Below are 22,823 nucleotides of genomic sequence, written 5' to 3'. Positions count from 1 at the left end.
TCTGAATTGGCCATTTGACTGGTGAAGAAAATCAGCAGCAAATGACTTGTTTATGAGATTCTGAAAACAATTCAAACATAAATTGAGGTTTCCTATTTTGGTTATGTATTGGATCTAGAGGAGATTGCTCTCTGGATGGTTCTGGTTAAATATAAAGTCTCAACCAGCAAACAAACCTTAAAGTGATTGATATACCATTATGTGTTACTTATATGAACAGGCAGTTGCTTCATTATACTGATTCTTTTTCTTGCAGATTAGATTCAATCCATTTTAATAGCCAAACATTTTAGGTAAGTATGCACAACAAATCCCTATGACTAAGGGAATGACTGCCAGAAAATCAGGTAACTGATAATGAGCAACATTGAGAAACCTTGAGGACAAATACTTTGGGACCAATGATGTCTTTTGATGTATTGACTTGGCCAAGTCCCCTGGTACTCAGTTGAAAGTTAAACTAGGTGCTGTAGATGTGATTAAAATCCATAATCAGGTAATTTTAAGTAAAGGCAATTTTCCTAGGTACTCTGGATGGGTCCAATTCAATCAGTTCAAAGGCCTTAAGAGCAAGGCTGAGGCTTCGCTGATGAAGAAGAGATTCAACTTTTGGATATCAGGTTTAGCCTTCCTTACAATATGCCTTTCCAGACAGCCCGATGGATTTGGGTCTTGCTTAGACAGCCCCTGTAATTACATACACCAATTCTCTCCTAATAATATTAGGAGATTTATGTATAAGGTTCTACTTCTCTGGTTGAAGCCTGACTGATACAGAGCAGAGTTCCAATGACCTTTGGACATGCAGTTGCTCAGCATATCATAAGGGATTACTATCAAATGAGAATTTGAAATCAGTAGGACTTTACAGCTATTTAAAACTAACTTCCCCAAATGTTTTTTAACTTTTTTTTTTCAAGTTTTTGAAAGATGCTCATGTCCAAATACTTAAAGGGGAAAAAAAAGGCATTTGACTTCAATAATTTAAAAAATTAGTACAATTTCTTATGAAACGACATTGTTGATCATAAAACTGGGAAGTTTTCAAACAATTGCTGTAAGCTGTATTAGATGAACAGCAAAGAGGCTTCAGTGGAGGGAAACTTCAAACCTACACAAAATTGTTTTGGTAATGGTCAATAATGGAGGGTACCAGCCTGATGTCCAAAATATCTGACAGAACCATCCTAAGGGTTATAAGTCCAGAAAACAGACAAGATCTGTCACTTTAGCAGAGACCAGTAAGGATCAAGGGTGAATGTGGGTCTGTGAGCCTCCCATTTGCCCAACCTCACTGGAACCCTGGCCCCTGAAACTTCACGATCATAAAACCAACCCTCAATAAACGCCATTACCATCTTGAAGAGAGAGTAAGAAGAAAATTTTAAAGACTGGGCATTTATCCCAAAGACACTGAGCCATCATAAAGAGGTTATATAAACTGGAAGACTGCTAAACCATAAATTAGCAAGTTTGTAGAATTGTTACCCAGTTACCCAGTGTATTAAAGTCTTGAATTGTTACCCATGTTACCCAGTGTATTAAAGTCTTGAAAAGATGATCTGTTTGTGTTAGGAAGTACAGAAGATACATTTTATTTGCACATTTAATGACAATGTGAGCAGTTTCAACTTCATTATATATATATACATATATATACATATGTGTGTGTGTGTGTATATATGTGTTATATATATGTATATGTTTTGGTTTTTCTTTTACCAAATGAACTGCGACCAAGGTACCAATAGTATAAAAAAATTCCCCAAAGTTTGCTCCCCACCTAGAGTCCAGGAGTATGCCTACAGTTTTTTGTTTTATAACTGTGAAAGTAGGGAGGAGTTTTGTGTGAACATGAATTAGAGTTGAGAGAAAAGGGTAGCAAATGCTTGACATCTATTCCTTTTCACACAACCTGGACTGAATGTGAGTCACTGAGGTTATAGGGCTAAGGTCCAAAGCTGATGGAAATGTTCACAAAAGAGTATGTGAAACTCTAAGTACAAGCAGAGTTTTCTTGAAGCCCAGGTGATAAAATGTAGCATAAAATTGAAAAGATAAGACTGGTCTCCCCTCCAAACAAAGGTTAAGAGCCCCTTGTAATCAGGTAGTAAGACTCTGAAGCCCACAGACATCAAACCTTCTGGCATAAGAGAAAAGGAATGAGATAAAGGGATGCCAACCAATCTAGAATGATTCCCGAAGACAGCTGTAGTTCCATAAGATTTATTCCCTATTGAGGAGGAAATGGAGCTTCACATAAAAATTCACCAGAGGCTTTATGTAGTGGAACTGTACAGAAGGTAGGCCTTGGCCATGTTATTTGGCCAAAATCTGCCCCTCACTGTCAGTCTTTGGAAAATGAAGAGCCAAACACCTAAGTCAATGTCATTTCAGACATCTCTAAATCTGTGTGTGATCAATGGTCGACAGTTTGTCATCAGGTTGTTACCATGATATCGCATCAGAATTACAGCATCAGTAATATCAATAATACATGTCATTTTCATTTATTATTCTTACCTGAGTGTTCCTTTCAAATATTGGTCAAAGTCCTAGGTGCAACTTGGAGTGGAAATCTGCTTATATGTTCATTGTGTTGAAATGCTATGTATATTTATTATAGTAAGAGTAAAACATTACTATAATGGTATCCTTTGAAAGCTGTTAACTTAATATGCAAAACAATTACTTAGAACTTTGAAATAGTTAGGTAAGTAGGAAAATAAATTGCTAGTTAATATGAAGGTTCAGCAGGAATACATAAGATTGCCACCTTCAGAAAAGCTACTGTGGTTAGCAGCCCCTAAGATGGCTCACTTCCTGGTATCCAAGTCCTAGTGCAGTACTCTTCCATACTGAAGAGGATTGACCTCTATAAACAATAATCAGATGGTGCATGACTTCTGGGGTTATATTTAAAAAGACATTTCAGCTTTCACCTTGCTTGCTCTCTCTTGCATGACCTGTTCTGGGGGAAGCCAACCACTATATTGGAAAGACACTCAAATAGCCTCTGGAGAAGCCTATGAATGGAAGAAATGAGGCCTCTGACAGCAACCAGCACTGATTTGCCAGTCACTTGTGTGAGTCACTGTATTAGTCAGCCAAGGGGTGCTGATGCAAAATACCAGAAATTGGTTGGTTTTTTAAAGGGTATTTATTTGGGATAGGAGCTTACAGATACCAGATCAAAAAGCATAAGTAACTTCCCTCACCAGAGTCTATTTTCAAATGTTGGAGCAAGATGACTGCCGATGTCTGCGAGGGTTCAGGCTTCCTGGGTTCCTCCCTTCCAGGGTCTTGTTTCTATTTCTTCTGTGAGCTTACTTCCCAGGGCTCCAGCTTAAGGCTTCAGCATCAAACTCCAACAAGAAAATTTTAACATCAAAGCCCTCATCTCTGTCCTTTGCCATGTCTTTTATCTGTGAGTCCCTACCCACCAAGGAATGGGGGCTCAATGCCCTAATGACATGGCCCAATTAAAGCCCTAATCATAACTTAATCACACCCAGGTACAGACCAGATTACAAACATAATCCAGTAACTATTTCTGGAATTCCTAACTATATCAAACTGCTATACTCCACCAACTGAATTCCAAAAAGGCATTACAGTATTTGAAAAAAACTTAAATCAGTAACAATGCAAGTACAAAATCATATCACAATCAATTTAAAGAAATACAGTTTGTCTTGGGGCAAAGCCCTGTCTGCTATAGACCTCTGAAACTTACAAAACAATTTATCTGTTTCCAATATACAAATGGACGGACAAAGGATAAGCATTTTCATTATAATAAGGAGAAATTGGGAGAGAAACATGAGTCACGGGTCCTCTATGGTCAGTAAATCTGCAGGGCATCTCTATTCGATTTCAGTCTGAGAGTCATTCTAAAGATGATGGTTTATTCACCTTGGTGCCTTATGGGAACACACCCTTTCCACATGCTTGCCCAATGGCCACTTTCTTGGATCCATCCTCATCAAGCATCTGGGTATCGACCAAGCTTTAGACTTACCCTTCAAGAGTGTTGGGGTGATTGCCACAACTTACCCAATCTTTGGGTTAGAGTCTTAACCCCTCTAGTACAGTGACGTGATGACAACATTTCCCCTAAACTTTGACAAACAGACTCAACCTTTTCAGAGCAACAAGTCGACCACCTGGCCTTCCCTAACCTTTGGCATGCAGGCTCAACCCTCTCAGAGCAGCGAGTTGACCACCTGGCCTTCCCTAATCCATGGGGGGACAGGTCCACCCCTCTCAGACCTGTGGGGTGCTAGCCTTAACCACCATAATTCTTGGGGAATGTGCTCTATCCTCTCTATACCCTGGAGTGGCAAAACTCTCCCAGAACATTGGACAGGACCATCCACCCTCTTCAACTGCAGGGGAAAACTCACTCTCTCTGTATACATGGGTGGGGTTCCTCTCTTGGCCCAAGGGATGTCTTAATTCCAGATCTCAGCTTCTATGGTTTTCCTCTTAAAGCTGTTTCTCCTTCATTCTCTCCTTTCCATGCCCTTTTTATTCCAGGCTGATAGTGGTTTTGTTCATAAAACTCTCTCAAAAACCTTGCTGGTTTAGCATGCAAGAAGCAGGGGTCCAAGTCATCAGACAATAAGACTTTCCACAAGTTTTTCCAAGATAACTGCATTCAATCTTGATTTACCAGTTCCAAGTTTAGTTAAGTCCTACAGTGGGGCACTTTCTTCTGAGACCTTGATTTCAGAAGGATTGGAATTTCCAGAATTAGTTTCTGTTTTCTTTGTGCTTGACAGTTCAGTCCTCATTATATCTCTCTCATCTAGCATTTTACTGTAAGCTGCAAGCAGAAGTCAAGCCACATTCTCTGGGTTTACCTTGGAAATTTCTTCAGCTAAATGCCCAGGCTCACCATTTTCAAATTCAGCCTTCCATAAAACACCAGGAGTTAATCCACTAAGTTCTCTGCAACTTTAAAACACGGATTGCCTTTCCTCCAGTTTCTAATAATAGTTTCATCATTTACTTCTAAGACATCATAAAAAGTCTCTTTAGCATCCATATTGCTATCAACAGTCACTTCAAAGCACTGTAGGTCTTTTCTTCCAAGCATCTCACAATTCCTCCAAAAAATACCCCTTACCCATTTAAAAACCATTCCAGCATTTTGGTAATTGCAAAAGGACTTTCCCACTTCTCAGTACCAAATTCTGTATTAGTCTGCCAAAGGGGTACTGATACAAAATACAAGAAATTGCTTGGTTTTTATAAAGGTATTTCTTTGGGGTAGGAGCTTACAGACACCAGATCGTAAAGCATAAGTTACTTCCCTCACCAAAGTCTATTTTCACGTGTTGGAGCAAGGTGGTACCAACGTCTGTGAGGATTCAGGCTTCCTGGGTTCCTCCCTTCCAGGGTCTTACTTCTCTTCCTTCTGTGTTCTTACTTCCTGGGACTCCAGTTTAAGGCCTCGGCATCAACCTCCAACATCAAAAATCCCCATCTCTGTCCTTTGCCATGTCTTTTATCTTTGGTAGGTAGAGACTTAATGCACTAATGATATGGCCCAATCAAAGCCCTAATCATAACTTAATCACACCCAGGTACAGACCAGATTACAAACATAATCCAATAACTATTTTTGGAATTCCTAACTATATCAAACTCCTACAGTCACTTAGGAAGCAAATCCTCCAGTTCTAGTCAAGGTTTCAGATGACTGCAGCCCTAACCAACATCTAGACTGCAATCACAAAGAGACCCTAAGCCAGCTATGTCTAGATTAGACACTGAATTTCCGACCCTCAGAAACTGTGAGGATAATAAACGTTTATTGTTTTTAAATCACTAAATGTTACGATAATTTGTTATGCAGCAATGGATAACCATCACAAAAACAATGTTTTTTGACCCAACAAGAGTTTTTTAAAATAATAATATTATAAAACAATAACAAAGATTTGGCTATATCATAATTTTAATCTTTGCAGAATTGCTAATATCTATAACATTAAATAAACTAAGCTTTGAGAACTCCATGTAACTTCCAATTATTAATTACACTTAGATCAGAAAAAATGCTTAGTTTGGATTTCATATTCTGGGAAGAGAAATTAAAACAAAATGTCAGCTTTGCATCCTCAGAATTTTGGCAGAAGAAAAACCTCAAAAATTGGTATAAAAATATCCATGATAAATTACATTTGACCCAGGCATAACAAAAATATGAATAGAAGAAAATATTAAAGAAAAATGTGCATCAAAAGAAATTATGCTCTCATTAATCAAATTGCAAAACAACAAGCTTTACAGAGATTATTTTTAAAACAATTTATTATAGTTCAGTCAAAGAAGGCTAAAAATGTAAACAAAAAGCTGCAGACTGCCAAATATTTTCCATAGTTAAAGATGAAGGATTTTTGAGATTTGACAAATTATGAACCCTAGGTACAAATTTCTTTCTAGAAAGCATGTTGCTGAACATCTTTTTCCTTAATTATATCATATTATTATATCATAACATATATAATATCATATATGAAATCAGTTATGTTATAATTTTCCATATTGTATTTATGCATATTATATGGATAATATATTAGTAATAGTATTAAATGTGATATCTTTTACTTAGATATTTAAATATATCATATATTTTTCTATCTTGCACACTAGAATTTGAATATATATAAACCATTCAAAGTATTTTTCAGGTTTGGTGAATAAATTATGAATTCAATCAAGCTTCTGTTTGTCTGCCAAGAGATTTGTGGGCCTCAAAAAAACCACAACTATTGTGAATTATATGAAGATATATTTAAATGGCAGGTAATTAATAAAAAACATGACATTCACTTGTCATGAGAACAGGATAAACCTGTTGAAGACTCTGTGTGATTTAGGAATCACATGTCTGTGATATTTTGTTCACACCATTCCCTTGTATGTTCATGAAGTGATCATAGAGTAGCATAATATAACAGCAGAATTACTGCCCATAAAGAGAAAGTTAATGGTCTCTTCTCCATATTCTTCTTCCACCAAAAAAAAATCCATATGATGCACAAGAGATTTAAGAATGTGTTCTTGTGTAACACATTCAGGCAAAAGAAATTGTGGCAATTGGATGTTACATATGACATAAGACTACCTGGACAACAACAAAAAGCCTTAATATTGTATTTTTCGGATAACAATCCTCACATAGCAAAACTTAGTAACAACCAATGGTTGCTTGCACAGGAAGAAGCCCTTTGTGGACTGGAACTTGATAAAGAAGTAAGTATACTGATGGGACTTAGACCTGCAAGTATTTCTTACATGACACCTTCTCTAAAGAAACTTCCATCATTCTACTCTAGGGAAAATGCTAGACTCAGTTTATATGCAATGAAAGCAGAGGTGTAGATGGAAATTAAGAGAATATTCTGTTATATTTAAAGGCAGTTACATTGTTCCCTCATCACATTTTTAAAATAGAATGTTCGTGGAACAATGGCATTTCAAGTGGTGGAGATGGAGTAGGTGAAAGATAAACCAGTGTAAAAGTTTCAGAGAACCTAGACGTCCTCATTCATAATATTTATACAACACTGAATACAGCACTCATTTCATACTGTCAACTTCCATTTTTAATGTTTATCTTAAATTTTTTAGTTTAAATAATTTTAGAATTACAGAAGAGTTGCAAAAATAGTACAGAGGGTTCTTGCATACCTTTCACTCAACCTCCATAGTGGTGGATAACTGTAATAAAATTATCAAAAACCAGAATTAACATTGGAACAATACTGTTAACAAAACTACAGACTTTATTCAAATTTCCCCCATTTTTCCTCTGAAGTCTTTTTCTGTTCCAGGATCCAATCCAGAATCCACATTGCATTTCGTTGTCTTGTATCCTCCAATCTGTCACAATTCCTCAGTCTTTGTCTTTCATGACTTTGAGGAATCTGTATAATACTGATTAATAATTTTGTAGAATATACTTTAATCCAGTATGTCTCATATTTTCTCATGATTAGAATGAGATTTCATTTTGGGGAAAGACAGAATAGAAATGATGTACCCTTTGCAGGATATCATATTAGGGAGAACAAGATGTCAAGGTATATTACTGGCAATGTTACCCTTGAGCCCTAAATTAAAGTGGTTTCTGCCAGGATTCTCCACTGCAAAGTTACTATTTGGAGAGAAATATTTTAAGACAATGCAAATGTCGTGTTCCTCCTTAAACATCGCCTCTGATTTTAGCATCTGTTGGTGGATCTTACCAGCAACAATTATTACTGTGATATCCTAATGGTGATTTTCTAATACCCACCTTCCTTCTACAATTATTAATTGGAATTCTTCTGTAAGAAAGAGTTGTCCCTTGTCCCCCATATATATTTTATTCAGTTACTCATTCATATCAATCATAATATTTACTTGGATATTTACCTTAATCTTTGGATTAACTTTTATTGGTTTTATAAAGCCCAGAATTAAAAATACCTGGTCCAGGAAAACTCAACGTGAATGTTTAAATCAAAATTCTGGTGCCCAAGGTAAGTCAGATCATTTAAAGAATTTTAACTGAATTTTGTCTTAAACAACACCTGTCTCTTTTTGTGTATTCTGTACTAAACTGGCATGTAGAGCCTCAATAAATGTTTGTTGAATGAATTGTGAATTGCTTAGCATTGAATGCTTATTAAACCCTCAAGGTATAAGAGGTAACTATGGTGAATAAAAATTATGCCCCTGCCAATAAAAGATATAGAGCTTACATTTTGGCAGGTTTCAATTCCACCATGAATACACATGATTAAAGAGCATGACATTTCTCTCCAGGCCATGGTGTTAATGTCATCATCATAGATCATATATCAAGATGTTAATCTTCAGTCCATGATTAAGGTGATGTCTGCCAGGTTTCTTCACTGTAAACTAAATTTTTGGGGAGAAATAGTTTAAAACTATGCCAATATCCTACTCCTCCTTAAATTTTCTCCAACTAATTTTACCCATTAAGTTCACTCTTCCCAGACTGCTATTTAGTTGATTACAGGAGCCAAAGAATTCAAAATACTTTAACAAAAGAGTGGTAAAATTAAAAATCTCTTCAGAAAAGGGTATTAGCTTGACCCTGTATAGAGATTTAGGGAAAATATATATATAATTTCACTAAAGTCCAATGCTTTTCTCCGCTACTCTGATGTTTTAGTTAAAAACAAGTCAGGGGAAGTGGACTTGGCCCAGTGGTTAGGGCATCCGCCTACCACACGGGAGGTCCGCAGTTCAAACCCCGGACCTCCTTGACCCATGTGGAGCTGGCCCATGTGCAGTGCTGATGCGCATAAGGAGTGCCAGTGCCATGCAGGGGTGTCCCCCGCGTAGGGGAGCCCCACGTGCAAGGACTGCACCCCATAAGGAGAGCCGCCCAGTGCAAAAGAAAGTGCAGCCTGCCCAAGAATGGCACCACACACATGGAGAGTTGACACAACAAGATGATGCAACAAAAAGAAACACAGATTCCTGGTGCACTGATAAGGATAAAAGTGGTCACAGAAGAACACACAGCAAATGGACACAGAGAGCAGACAACTGTGGAGTGGGGAAGGGGAGAAAAATAAATAAATAAATCTTTAAAAAATAAATAAATAAAGTCAGTGGATTTGCCTGAATTATTCAGGTAATTACAGTTGAATGGTCCAGACAGGCATAAAGTTACATGCTTTTCCTGCATTTTAAAAATGAATTTCAGGATCTAGTATAACATCTTTTATGATATGAAATATTTTCTTCCTTCCTGTTGCCCTACTGTTGTAAATAATCAAACTATTCAAATTCTTTCTCTAATGTAATCTTAGAAGAACTAATGAAAAATCCTAAGGTCAAATTCTAGGCCAGAGATATTCCTGTATTGGGAGAAGAGAGAAAGTAGGAATGTACTACCATTGGGATTCTTCAGGGACTATTTCAGAACCTAATACACATTTAAATCTTCTTAGAAACTCCAGAAAATAGTCAGCCAATATTACAAATCTAGATAAAACAATAGAAGTTAATTCAGATCCATATATAGGAAAGAATATTGTTGCCATTTAATTTTTCTAACAATTTATAGATTTTATTCTTAGCACCTAATAATAAAAGGAGAAAGTTTTCATTAGAAGACTGTTTTAGTTTGCCAGGCTCCAAAATGCAATATACCAGAAATGAGTTGGCTTTTACAATGGGGATTTATTCGCGTGAAAGCTTACAGTTCTGAGGCCAGGAAAATGTCCAAATCCAGGCATCATCAAGCAAAACTTTCTCCCCAAAGACCAGCTCGCAGCAATCCTGGAGTACTCTGTCATATGGCAAGATGCATGACAGTGTCTGCTGGTCCCTCCCTTCTCTTCCAGGTTTCATTGCTTCAGCTTCTGGATTCCTCTGACTTTTTCTCTGTTTCTGTGGCTTTCTTTCTGTGTATCTCTCTGTATTCATCCTGTTACTAAAGGACCTCAGCGAGATGATTAAGACCCACCCTGGGCCATGCCTTACTGAAGTAATCTAATCAAAAGACCTTTAACTGAAGTAACCTAATCAAAAGTTCCCACATACAATAGGTCTACACCCACAGGAATGGATTAATTTAAAGAACATGACATTCTGGAAACTATCCAGTTTCAAACAGTCACAAAGGCCAAAGTTTATGTACATCCTTTTCCACCGGATTAATAAGTATGCACTCTCAAAAATCCACTGTGTACATTACATTTGACACACAGCTCTTGTTGAATCCATAAGGGATAGGACTGAGAACTTAGCAGAGTCCTTATGAGTTCATAAAACTATTATGCATAAATCTGCCTTTAAAGTTAGTAAATAATGTAGAGGTATTGGTAAAATGAAGTGGAAAGGATATGAAGTGTACATAAAGAGTAAAAACTGAGGTCAAGCATGTAGTTTAAGGCTTATAACCTTAGGGAGGAGCCCAAGTTGACAACATTATATTTGATTTCTATCCAATTTTTGATTGCTATCCAAAATATCCAGGACATTTCTGGAGCTTTAATGCAAAGTCATCTGGCATCTTGGAAAACTGGAAGCTTGGGAAGAAATTTACCAATTAGCATTTCTACTAAATTTATTCATGGCACAGGACAAGTCACTCTGTCTTTCTGCCACTCAATTCCTAAGCTCCACATCCCTAAAACTGAAATTATATTGCAAATTTGCTTCTCAATGTTCTTGTGAAGGTTATGCAATGATAGACAGCATTCTGAAACACTGTAATGGGTTCCCTGTAATAAATTCAAATATCAGTATCTGTTCTCAAGAGATATGATAGATTTTCTCTTACATGAGAGATTTTATGAAGTCATTTGTCCTGAAAGTTTTCAACATCTACTAGTCAGTAAGGAGAATATCAGACTAAATTTCTTGACATCCTTTACCACTTTATTCTCTTGTAAATTAAATGCTGTTTTCATACAACAGTTCTCAGTAAGCCTCAATCAGTAATATGTGGTCTATCCTCACCCACTCTTGCTTCTCCAAACCGTTCTCCAGAATTACAGTCAAAATTATCTTTCCAATACACAATCTGAGATTGTAATTCTCTTTCTTAAAACCATTGAATGGCTTCACTTTGTTTTTAGGACAAAGGCAGAACTCCTTAATGGTCCACAATGCCTTCTATATACTCCTACCTTCCACTCATGTTCCCAACTTCTCTCCAGCCATCTTTCGATGCCTCCTCACCATGTTTCCTCATACCCAAAGGTAGGGCCTTGCACACACTTCTTTCCCCCTCCAAGTTCATACCCTCCCATTCTTTTTTTTTTTTTTATTACAGCACTGTGTTTATCTCCTTGATATCACTTACTATAGTCGCAATTTACATTTTTGCATGTGATTATCTCATCACTCTATGTCTCCCTAAATAGAGTGTAAGCTCCTTAGCATATTGGAATCATGTTGTATCCCTAGGGCCTGCACAGTATTGAACACATAGGACTCAATAAATTTTTGTTGAATGAGCATTTGTCTAAATCATTATTTCCTATTATAGCCGAAGGCAGTCAAGTGACACTGAGCAGAGAAGGAACTCTGTACACATTAAAAATAAACAAAGTAATAGATTTGTGATGATGCCAACTGCTATGCAAGATCTCTCTTTCAATAAGATATTTTAAGAAAGTCAACTTCTTTTAGAGCCTGGCTTCCCTACTGAGAACACAAGCTGCCCTTGATCTCAGCAAGAAATAGAAATGCAATGAAGATCTGTAATCATTGCTGGATGCAGTAGTGGGTCTCAGACATGCCACTCAAAGGATAACAGTTCAATCTGCTAAAAGGTCTAACCTAGTTTTTCATCATTTTATATTAGTGATAATGCTTTCCTCTACCCTCTTTAATCCTCTTGTGGGATAATACTAATCATTTTAACTCTCTATTGCTTAAGTCCTCTGGGCACTTTTTTCTTTAATGGCAACAAAAAACAGCTAAAATGCTTACAAAAGCATACTGAGTGGTTTGTGTTTTCAATTTCTATGAAAATAAAACTTCTCCTTAAATGATAGCACATCTTCTAAAAACGTAAATCTATTAAAGAGAAAGCAAACATTTGAGTGAGTCCAATTCTCAGGAGAAATATTTGGGCTACATGAATTAAGGGACGTTAGAGCAGTTTTTTGAAGTAGAATAAAAACAAAAGCAGACATGTATTTGTTAAAGGCCACAGACGCTTGGGAAAAAGAATCTTTGAATTCTCTTTTTGAGTGCAGAAAAGTTTCTTTCTGCCTTTGAATAAGGTAACTTCTTTTTTCTCTTTCATAACATGGATATTCATTCTTTCATTCTCTATTTTGTCCTCTCTGTTATTAAATTTATCAATTTTCATTTATCTATCTTAGAATGTAAGCTACTTGAGGATAGGCTCTTACTCAAAGTAGGATCACACTAACAAAACTGAAAGGGAAAAAATAGACGTTAGTTAATGAATCAATTTTAAAGTGTTGATAATTATGTATCTACTAACAGTTTCTGTATCAGGAACTATTTTAAGAAATTGACACATATGTCAACTAATTCATCTTCTATCTTCTAGCTGGAGGCTCATCAGTTCGTTCACCATGATCAAAGAACAGGCCTTCTCTACTGTTGGAGACCATCTATCCTCTCACAGCTGCTGAAAAGATGCATGTAAAGCATACTGCAAGCACTCAAATCAACCCTGACAAAATAATGGAATGGCAAATATTCCAGCCAGATTGCCCACACATCCCCATGGAACAGCGTAATGCCAAAAGAGATGTATAATGAATAAGATCTGAGCTTATCTTCTAAAGACCTCTTGACTTTGAGGATCTAATAAAATCTGCTTTTCCCCGTCATCAACAAGTTTTCCCTGCTGGAATCCCAAGATACTTATAGCCAGTTTTACATCATTAGGCAGGAGACTGGAGAATTTCTTTCTGGAAGTGATTCACTCAAAAGAAAAGGCCTTCAGAAATTGTTTTCAGAGTATCCTAGTGAAAGAGCTAGACACCTCCCATACAATCTCTCCATGTTCAGGCTCACAAATTGGCAACTGTGCCCAGAAACAAAGCTTCCAATAATATTTAGGTCTGTCTTTAATAGTGAGCAGCTAGAGACCACAAGGCAATTGAAGGAAACTTTAACATGAAAGAGAGACTGAACAAACAGAAAAAGACAACACAGAGAAAACAGAGATCAGAGAGGAAACAACAGGAAATTCTAAAATATTTAAATTAATTTCATTAAAAAGAACATTGCAGTAGATACTGCAACATTCTAAGATTCAGCATACATAAAACAAGCAAAGGAGGCTGTGCTTTTATAAAAGTAACTGAAAAAAGCAGAGTTCTTGAAAATTAAAACTATGATGTAAAAATAAATAGTTCAGCAGAAGCTTTGAAAAATGAAATAGAAAGAAATTAAGAGATATTGAAATTGGGGCAAAATTTCTATTTCTGGAATCAATCCAGATAGTCCAGCATCTAAGTAGTATTAGTTCCAGAAATAAAGAACTGAGAAAACGTAAGATAAGTGATCATCAAAGAATAACATTTTTTTCCCAGAACTGAAATGCATACATTTGTAGGTTCAAAGAAGCTCACTGATAAATTCCACATCAAAACACATCATTCAAATTCATGACTAACAGTAACTGAAGACAGAGCTTAAAAGCAAATTAGGGGAAAATCTTCGTCTTTTGCAGACGATCAAGAGCTGATATAAAATTATCCCTCAATAAAGTTGTTTAAAAAAAAAACAAAGAATCACTATGACATCAGACTTTTCAACTTCAACACTGTAAGCTGGAAACAATGGAACAATGCATTCAGAATTTGAAGAGAAAATAATTCCTACCCTAGAATATAAACCCAGTCAATGTTGCTAGTGTGAAAATAGAAAAAAGATCTCATTTCCAGGAAACTACTGAAGAATGTGCTCTCTCAAAATAGATAAGTAAACCAAAAAGACAAAGGCAAATCCGGCAATTCAAGAAACTCCCCAGGGTGTAGAGAGGTAGAGAACCTTCTCTGAATGGTGATGAAGCTCCCAGGATGACAGCTATGTGCCAGGCTTGGAGTCACCAATTCTAGTGAGAACTGAACACGACCCCAGCAGGCACATCACCAATAGAAACATGAAAATATCATGATCCTAATATGTTGCAAGTTATTCCCAGGAGGTTGTGAAAACTTAACAAAAAACAGAAAAGCAATAACTGCTGACAAAATGCAAGCTTGGAGTTTAGAAATAAAGCTGTGTCACTGATAGCAACATCCTTGCAGAAAGAAAGGAAAAGCATGCTCACCAGCCAGAGGCTGGCAACCACCACAGCCCAGCTCCCCAGCAAATCATGGCTTTCTTTTATACTTATACATCATGATTTTCTTTTATACTTGGATACAGTAGATACAGTCAAAGGTGTCTTTTAAGAATTGCCTCATGGTCATCAGGCTCTGCAGGTTTAGGACAGGATACCTCAGAGTGTAGATCTTTAGATGTAAATTACACTTTAAAACAGGCATTTGTAAGAAGTGAAGCTACCAAACATTTTTAAAGGATCCAATGTCTATCCAGTGGAATAATAAGGGTATATTGTTTTCTGAGACTGGACCACTCTTTCTCTAACTACTTGCCATACAGAGTGGCCTTATTATGGTCATATTGTGGGGTGGCCAATTCCTTCATCAATATTAATTCTAGAAAGTAGTAAAAGTTGTGAAAAAAAACCTATGTAATTATAATACTAATAATGGCTCAGTGTGTGTAATATTTATATAATCATTATAATGATTCAATTATTTTGAACAAAAATTGTGATGTAGCACATAGAGGGGTTGTGTGTGCCTGGGAGGGCATATTAGCAGCATGGATAGTGGTGGGCTGCTGTGTGTAGGATAAATAAATCCTCTTCCATAGTATAAAGTGACAGAAAGTGCCTAAAACTGGAAAAATCAATAAATAATCTCTAGAAGTATTCAATTTAGAGTAAGGAGGTCACTATCAGAAGAAAGAGCTTTAAAGAGGTGAAAGTAGTTGCCTCCAAGTAGCAGGAATTGGGAGTTTTCTCACTATAAGCCAAGTACAATTTTCTATCTCTAAATTATGTCCTGTCATTATTTTAATAATGATTGCATTAAAATTTAATGGGTTCTGAGAAGTCATGTAGTCTGTCCAGAAGATCTTTCTAGGCAGCACTCTTACCTTGCTAAAGTTATAACTTTTAGCTTCTTGTCCTCAACTTTGCAGGATCCAAAACTTAATTTCACCTGCACATGAAAAAACAGGTCCATTGCTGGATAGAGCAGTGAAATTCCCATTAATCACACTAGTGAGATGAGGGGTATTCATTTAGGATGAGACCTCGCTAGCCTAGTAACTCACACATCCACATATGCACAAATGGTGTGTTCTTTTTCTGTGGAAACGCACCTTGGTCAGGTAAATGAGAACCCTCACATCACACTAAAAAATGGTGAGGTCCATAATATCGTGTGGTCACTACAAAATCTCCCTCTGGAGATATCTACCTAGGAAACTATGTAGTTGAAAGGTTGCTTGGAACCAGAACAAAAGAAATTCAATGAGCTGATGTTTAATGCCTTTATCATAAACTGTCACACGGATTCCGTAGGACAGTATTATTGTCTGCATTCTGAGACTAGATGCTCAGAAAATTAACTAGATCACCTAAGGTCACATAGCTACCTGAGATTTGAACATAGGTCTGCCTGATTCATAATCTTGCTTTAGTTCCATACTCTTATCCCAAAATAAACAAGGAACAGAGGGATTCAAGGACAAATACTTCCTACATAGGAATTTTTTTCCATGACTAGACCTTTAACAAACCCACCTGCTAAATACTGAGGGTTAAAAGCTAAAGAAAACAAGGGATACTAATGTCAAATAAATGTCTATTATGCGATGCCCTGTTAGCAATTTTTCTTTTCAATCCTTATTTACCTAGTTTTACATATTTTTATTAAGTGCTTTTATGAGTCTTTACCAATTTTTCCATACTGTTACTTATTATATGCAAACAGCATTTACTTGTATTATTAAATCAACCTTGGAAATTTGCATTGCCATATTTTGCGAATTTTGTTGGCATATTTACTTCTGTGAACTTGATTGTGTGGAAACATGTCCAAAAGGTATAATGTATCTCTAGTGAGTAATGCCACAGCCATTTCAGAAAATGAAAATGGAATTAGTAGTACATCAGATTCTGTTGTCATTATTGCTCTAAAGCCAGATTTTAATGAGACTGACTCTATAATTTCCCTGAGCATTTATAGACCTCCAGACAGGCACTCTGTGGCTTCAGCCTAGAAGCAGAAGGTGAGAATGTATCTTCCTCATTCAAGAACAGAGCATGGCTGCTCTGTGGGCAGGCTCATTAACTGAGGGCATCTTGCAGGGGTTATTGCCCAGGGCAGGTATAGGATGACCAAGTGTGCCACTTAGCATTATGGTATGTACAGTCCATCAAGTTTTCTTTGTCTAATTGTGAAGAAATGGAAAAGAATGCAGTATCCAGCTACTATGCTGCTAATACAGAAAAGTAGCATTACAACACTTTTCTTTCTTATGAAAATCCAACTATACACCCTGGGAGGTGGAAAAAACGACAGCAGGAAAATATCAATTGAGATGATGCCAGAAATTCCACCTGTCATCGATCTTAGTATGCTGAGTGTATGCCCAAGATAGGTAAGAATGGGGGACCTGAATCTATCACTTAGTTCATCTCAGATCCTCTGAGCCTCCCACAGTGTGAAAATGGAATGCACTAAAATCGATTCTGGGATTCAGATACCTAACTTGGGTTTCTTAAAACCTGGCTCCTCAACACAAGCCAATTCCTTCATCTGGTACTCAAATGAAGAAAAAACAACCTGTTTCAAAGCTGGAAGAAAACTGGCTGAGCTGGATTCAGTTGTGAGACAGCATGATGGCCTTCAGTTTGGCACCATCCTAAAAGAATTGTAGTGGTAACTTTGTTATAGGAGAGTTTTCCCTATCTCACTGACTTGAGAACTTAACCCCCACCTAACATGCAACTCAGATATAACAAGTTCTAAGCAACTTCAAGACAAGGCAAACCATGAGTCCCAGGCTAGCCTACTAATTGAAGAAGTCTGTAAGATTTTGAGATGCTATGAGGACAAAAGCCACAGCAAGGATATTAACTACTCTAATATATGGCTACACTGTAAGCTGAAGCTCGACTTCATAAATCACAAGTCCCATGTTGTAAATAGATAGCAGGTAAGAGGACAATTTCAAGAAAGAATTTAGGGTCTGTTCTTTTTTTTTAAAGATTTATTTTTTATTTATTTCTCCCCCCAGTTGTCTGCTCTCTGTGTCCATTCACTGTGTTCTTCTGTGACCGCTTCCATCCTTATCAGCAGCACCGGGAATCTGTGTTTCTTTTTGTTGCGTCATCTTGCTGTGTCAGCTCTCTGTGTGCGCGGTGCTATTCTTGGGCAGGCTGCACTTTCTTTCGTTCTGGTGGCTCTCTTTACGGGGCGCACTCCTTGTGCGTGGGGCTCCCCTATGCGGGGGTCACCCCTGCGTGGCAGGGCACTCTTTGTGCACATCAGCACTGTGCATGGGTCAGCTGCACACGGGTCAAGGAGGCCCGGGGTTTGAACCGTGGACCTCCCATGTGGTAGACGGACACCCTAACCACTGGGCCAAGTCCACTTCCCTCTTTTTTTTTTTTTTTTTTAAAAAGGACTAAAGTGTGCATTGGTTTCCTAGCTGCTATAACAAATACCATACAATGGGTTGGTTTAAGAGCAGGAATTTATTGGCTCATGGTTTCAGAGGCTAGAAGGCTTTCTTCCTCCCAGGTTAATATCTTCTGTCTGGTCAGCAATCTTTGGGGTTCCCTGCTTTTCTGTCACATGACAATGTATACGATCGTGTATTCTTTCTCTTTTGGGTCCCATTGACGTCCAGCTTCCAGCTGCTTCCTGTGGCTTCTCTCGGACTTTCACACTGTTTATACAGTACCGCAGTAGTAGCATTAAAGCCCAGTCTGATTCAATTGGGCCACACCTTACCTAAAGTAACATCTTGAAGAGCTTTTATTTATAATGGGTCCATACATACAGCACCAGGGGTTGGGACCTGAAGAAGCCTCTTGTGAAGAACCTGATTCAATCCTGAACAAACCGTATCACATGTTTCATATTAAACTTAGTAGTCCTGTATTTTAATTTTTCTTATAAAGTAAATGTCACTTTTTAAAATGTTTTTTTCCTTATGGTATAGTGGTGTGATCTGAGAGAGTCTTCATTATCTTCTGAACCCTTGACAATGAGCTACAAGGACAAGAAAGCTAGTCTGAAACTACAAGTTCGGTTTCTGTAGCTCAATATGTGTAGTTTATCATTGTGGAGCCTGTCTTTGTTCTAGGATGCATCACTTTTATACATCCTCTTGACCAAATAGACATTAACCAAGGCCTACTCAGTGTCCTTGGAATTGCTCCAGATATTGGTGATTTGATATAAATGCAAATATATTAGACCACAATGCTAAGTATTGTACTTCATCATGTAAAAGATGTTCTTGCAAAAAGGGTGCATATCACTACATATCTATTAGAATGGCTAAAAAATTAAAAACAAGATTAAATAGCACAAAGACAAATTCCAAGTATTGTCAGTGGAGTTTCTGCAACCCCCAGACATTGCTGGTGAGAATGTAAAATGGTACAGCCACTCCGTAAAACAGTTTGGCAGTTTCTAGGAAAATAAAATGTATACTTACCATATGACCTAACAATTCCACTCTTAGGTATTTATGCAAGAGAAATTAAAACACATGTTCACTCAAAAACTGGTACATGAATGTTTACAGCAGCACTATAATTCATAACCACCCAAAACTATAAACAACCCAAATGTCTTTCTAGATGAGAAAATACAACTGTGGTATGTCCACATGGCAGAAGATTATTTGGTGCATTAGTCAGGATTCTCTAGAGAAACAGAACCAACGAAGATATATATATATAGACAGATAGATTTATTATAGAAATTGTCGACTATTGAGATTGGCAAGAACAAATCCCATAGGGCAGTTTGCAAGTTCGGAATTCAATTAAAGTTTCAATGAATTCCCTAGGAGAAGCTGGCTGGCTGAAGTAGATAGAGAAATTCTTCTTTCTGACTGCTGAAATAATCCGTTCTCCCTTTAAGACATTCAACTGATTGGATGAGACTTCTCTCATTGCTGAAGGCAATCTCCTTCCTTGATTGTAGATGTAATTAGCAATAGATGCAATCAACTGACTAATGATTTAAATCCATAAAATACCCTCACAGTAACAATCAGGCCAGTGCTTGCTTGACCAAACAACTGTACGCCATAATCTAACCAAGTTGACACATGAACCTAACCATCCCATTCAGCAATAAAAAGGCATGAACTACTGATACGTGCTCCAGTATAAATGCATCTCAAATACATTAAACAAAGCAAAAGAAACCAAGCTCAAAAGATTAATACTATGTGAGTCCATTTATATCACATTCTGGAAAAGGCAAAACTTTATGGTTGGAAATCAAATCAGTGATTGCCAGGGACTAAGGCTGGTGGTGGGATTTGACTACAAAGGAGTAGCACAAGGAAATTTTTGGTATAAAGACACTGTTCTGTGCTTGATTGCAGGGGTCATTACATGACTATGCATTTGTCAAAACTTAGATAACTGTACACTAAAAAAATTGCATTAAAAATAAAATTTTAGAAAGTACATCTCCACAAGATTTTATTAAAATGAAGATATTAGCAGATCCCCTTGCTAGCCAGCAAACTGAATCTAGGTCAAAAGATAGAAGTGGTTATGAGCCAAGGAGTGAGTAGACCTAAGAAATTTGGGGACAGGCCATACCTAAGGAAAAGTGGTAAGAGAAGGGAATTTTCTGTGTGATAGTCAGGCACGAGTGCAAGACATAGCCCCCTTGAAAAATGGAAGCATTTATTATTCAAGAATCAGCTCCAGTTTAAAGGGAAAAAAGACATTTCAGGATTGTGCATTGATTTCTGTCTCTAGAATGCAGGCATGGAAAGAATTTTCTGCGTAATAAATGTGAGGAGCCAGTGAGCAAAACAAAATGTGTATGGAATTGATTTTGAATGAACTTTGCATTTTCTCCATCATTCCATAATGTTCTATATGAAAATATTTTTAATAAAAATTTTATAGAAGTTCAATGTATTAATATAAATAAGCACATATATATTTTTTAATTTAAAAAATGTTGTTCTCTCCTGTCACCCTTATGGATAGTTCTATAGTTCACTGGAAAAAGCTGGCAAATCCAATAAGAGGGGGCAGGAAGAAGGTGGATTTCAAATGGGGATAGGGTCTCAGAGTCCAGCATCAACTAACCTGACTGATTATTCACTGTGGATAAAGAATTAAGCTTGAAAGGCAAACTTAGAGATCATCTAAGATCACTCATTCTCACTTTACAGATGAGAACAACTGTCCCAGAGTGGTGTTTAGTGACTTGTCCAAAGTCACAGAGTTATTAAATTATAGACTCTGGGCTCAAACAGAAGTCTTCTGCCTCCAAGTCCATGGTTTTTCTTTGTTCATTAGTTTCAGCAGAAATACGATCTGCTTCTCTTTCCATAAAGGGCAAAAATAGACTTAAATGTACAATTTAAACACTGTAAGATGCACAGGGGAAATACATATATTTGGAAATTATATTAAAGTGGCAAAATGCAATCCTTTCTGAAACAGTGTGCTGTTACTAATAACTACTTTTTAAATTTTCAGGTCTTAGCCAAATGAAAAAGAATCCATTATTAGTTCTCAGACAGGCTGAAAAATCTCTCTTTCCCCCTCCCTGACCTGGAAAGTTAGTTGTATGAGATTCAGAAAGATCAAGAGGGGGCTCTATGCCACATTTGCATTTAAGAAGACGGAGCAGTCTCTTCATCTAGGTGAATTGCTGCTTGACTTGCTCCTAATATCTGACATCAACCTATTCAGTTAATTGTATAATCAAACCTCAATTCCTGATATACATTTAAAAATTCCTTTGCCCCCCAAAAGTGTATTGTTCTTGGATACATGGTAGGCAATGTCCCAGCAAATGGGGTAAGAAGTTAAAGCCCCTTCCCACTTCAACTTGTTCTTGAGGGACTTTTGGGCTATTAAAGTGGGAGAGAGAGACTCAGTCCAACTAAGAGCTAATGGATTTTTCTCACTTGGTTGAATACTGAAAACTGCAGTTATTAGTTACAGAACACTGTTTAGAAAAGATCGCAATATTTAATTTTGGATCATTGACCAAATGAAAGCATTGCTGATCAATACAAATACTTTTTCTTTATGGGTTTTCATACATGCTTCTTGACTGCTAAAAATCTGTAAGAACAAAGCATTAAAAAATGAAAGGACAAGTCATGTAAAATGACAGCATTGTCTTTCCAGAATTTTCCATCAACTGTCTTTGAATGAGCACAGGAAAGTCCACCTTATTAGGTATTTATAAAGTTCAAGCATTAGAAAAAATTCTTTCACATCATATTTCTGTTTCTTCCTGCCTCCTCTCTCCATACATGCATGTTGCAAAATTCATGCTGAAACTCCAACAAATAAACCAACAATAGTTTAATATAATGGATGACACTAGTTAATGAAATTAATGACTAATAGACTTAATGGTCGAAGGGAGAAGTGGAAGCTCAGGTTCTGAGATGTTCTTATACATTTGTTTAATAGTTGCTGTTTGTCTCCCCACATTAGAATTTAAGCTCCATAAGAGCAGCGTTGTTGACATTTGTTCACTGCCATACCTCTAGGGTCTAACCAATAACGGGCCTTAAAAATGTATTATTGTTATCATCATTTCAGATTGAGCACGCTCTCCTTTGAGATACATTGTCGGCACCCCATTTGCTATAAAACACTAGTGACAGTTGTCTCTGCCAAAAATTTTAAAACTCATTACATCACTCTGAGTATCAGTAATTCTAAATAGGAAATCTCATGATATTTTGACAGAAGGCCACATGCAAATGTGTCTGAATTATACATGCAAACAAACCTGCATTAATATCAAAGACAAAGATCTCCCCCTCAGAGGGCAAGAAGGGACTATATACCAGTTTATCACTTAATACTTTTGCAAAGACTTCTGCTGGAAGATTTTTAACGTTCTTTTCAGTATTCAATCAAACAACCGTCTGAAGAGGATGTTGTGATGTGGGTAATAATTTTCTCAAACACATTTACATCCCTAATTTCTTTTTGAACTGAGTCAATCAACATGCCATTTGGGATGCAC

This window comes from Dasypus novemcinctus, chromosome 7 (genome assembly GCF_030445035.2).
Source record: "Dasypus novemcinctus isolate mDasNov1 chromosome 7, mDasNov1.1.hap2, whole genome shotgun sequence".
In the NCBI taxonomy this organism is placed as follows: Eukaryota; Metazoa; Chordata; class Mammalia; order Cingulata; family Dasypodidae; genus Dasypus; species Dasypus novemcinctus.
The sequence above is the reverse complement of the archived record's forward strand: the minus strand, read 5'-3'. Positions refer to the sequence as shown.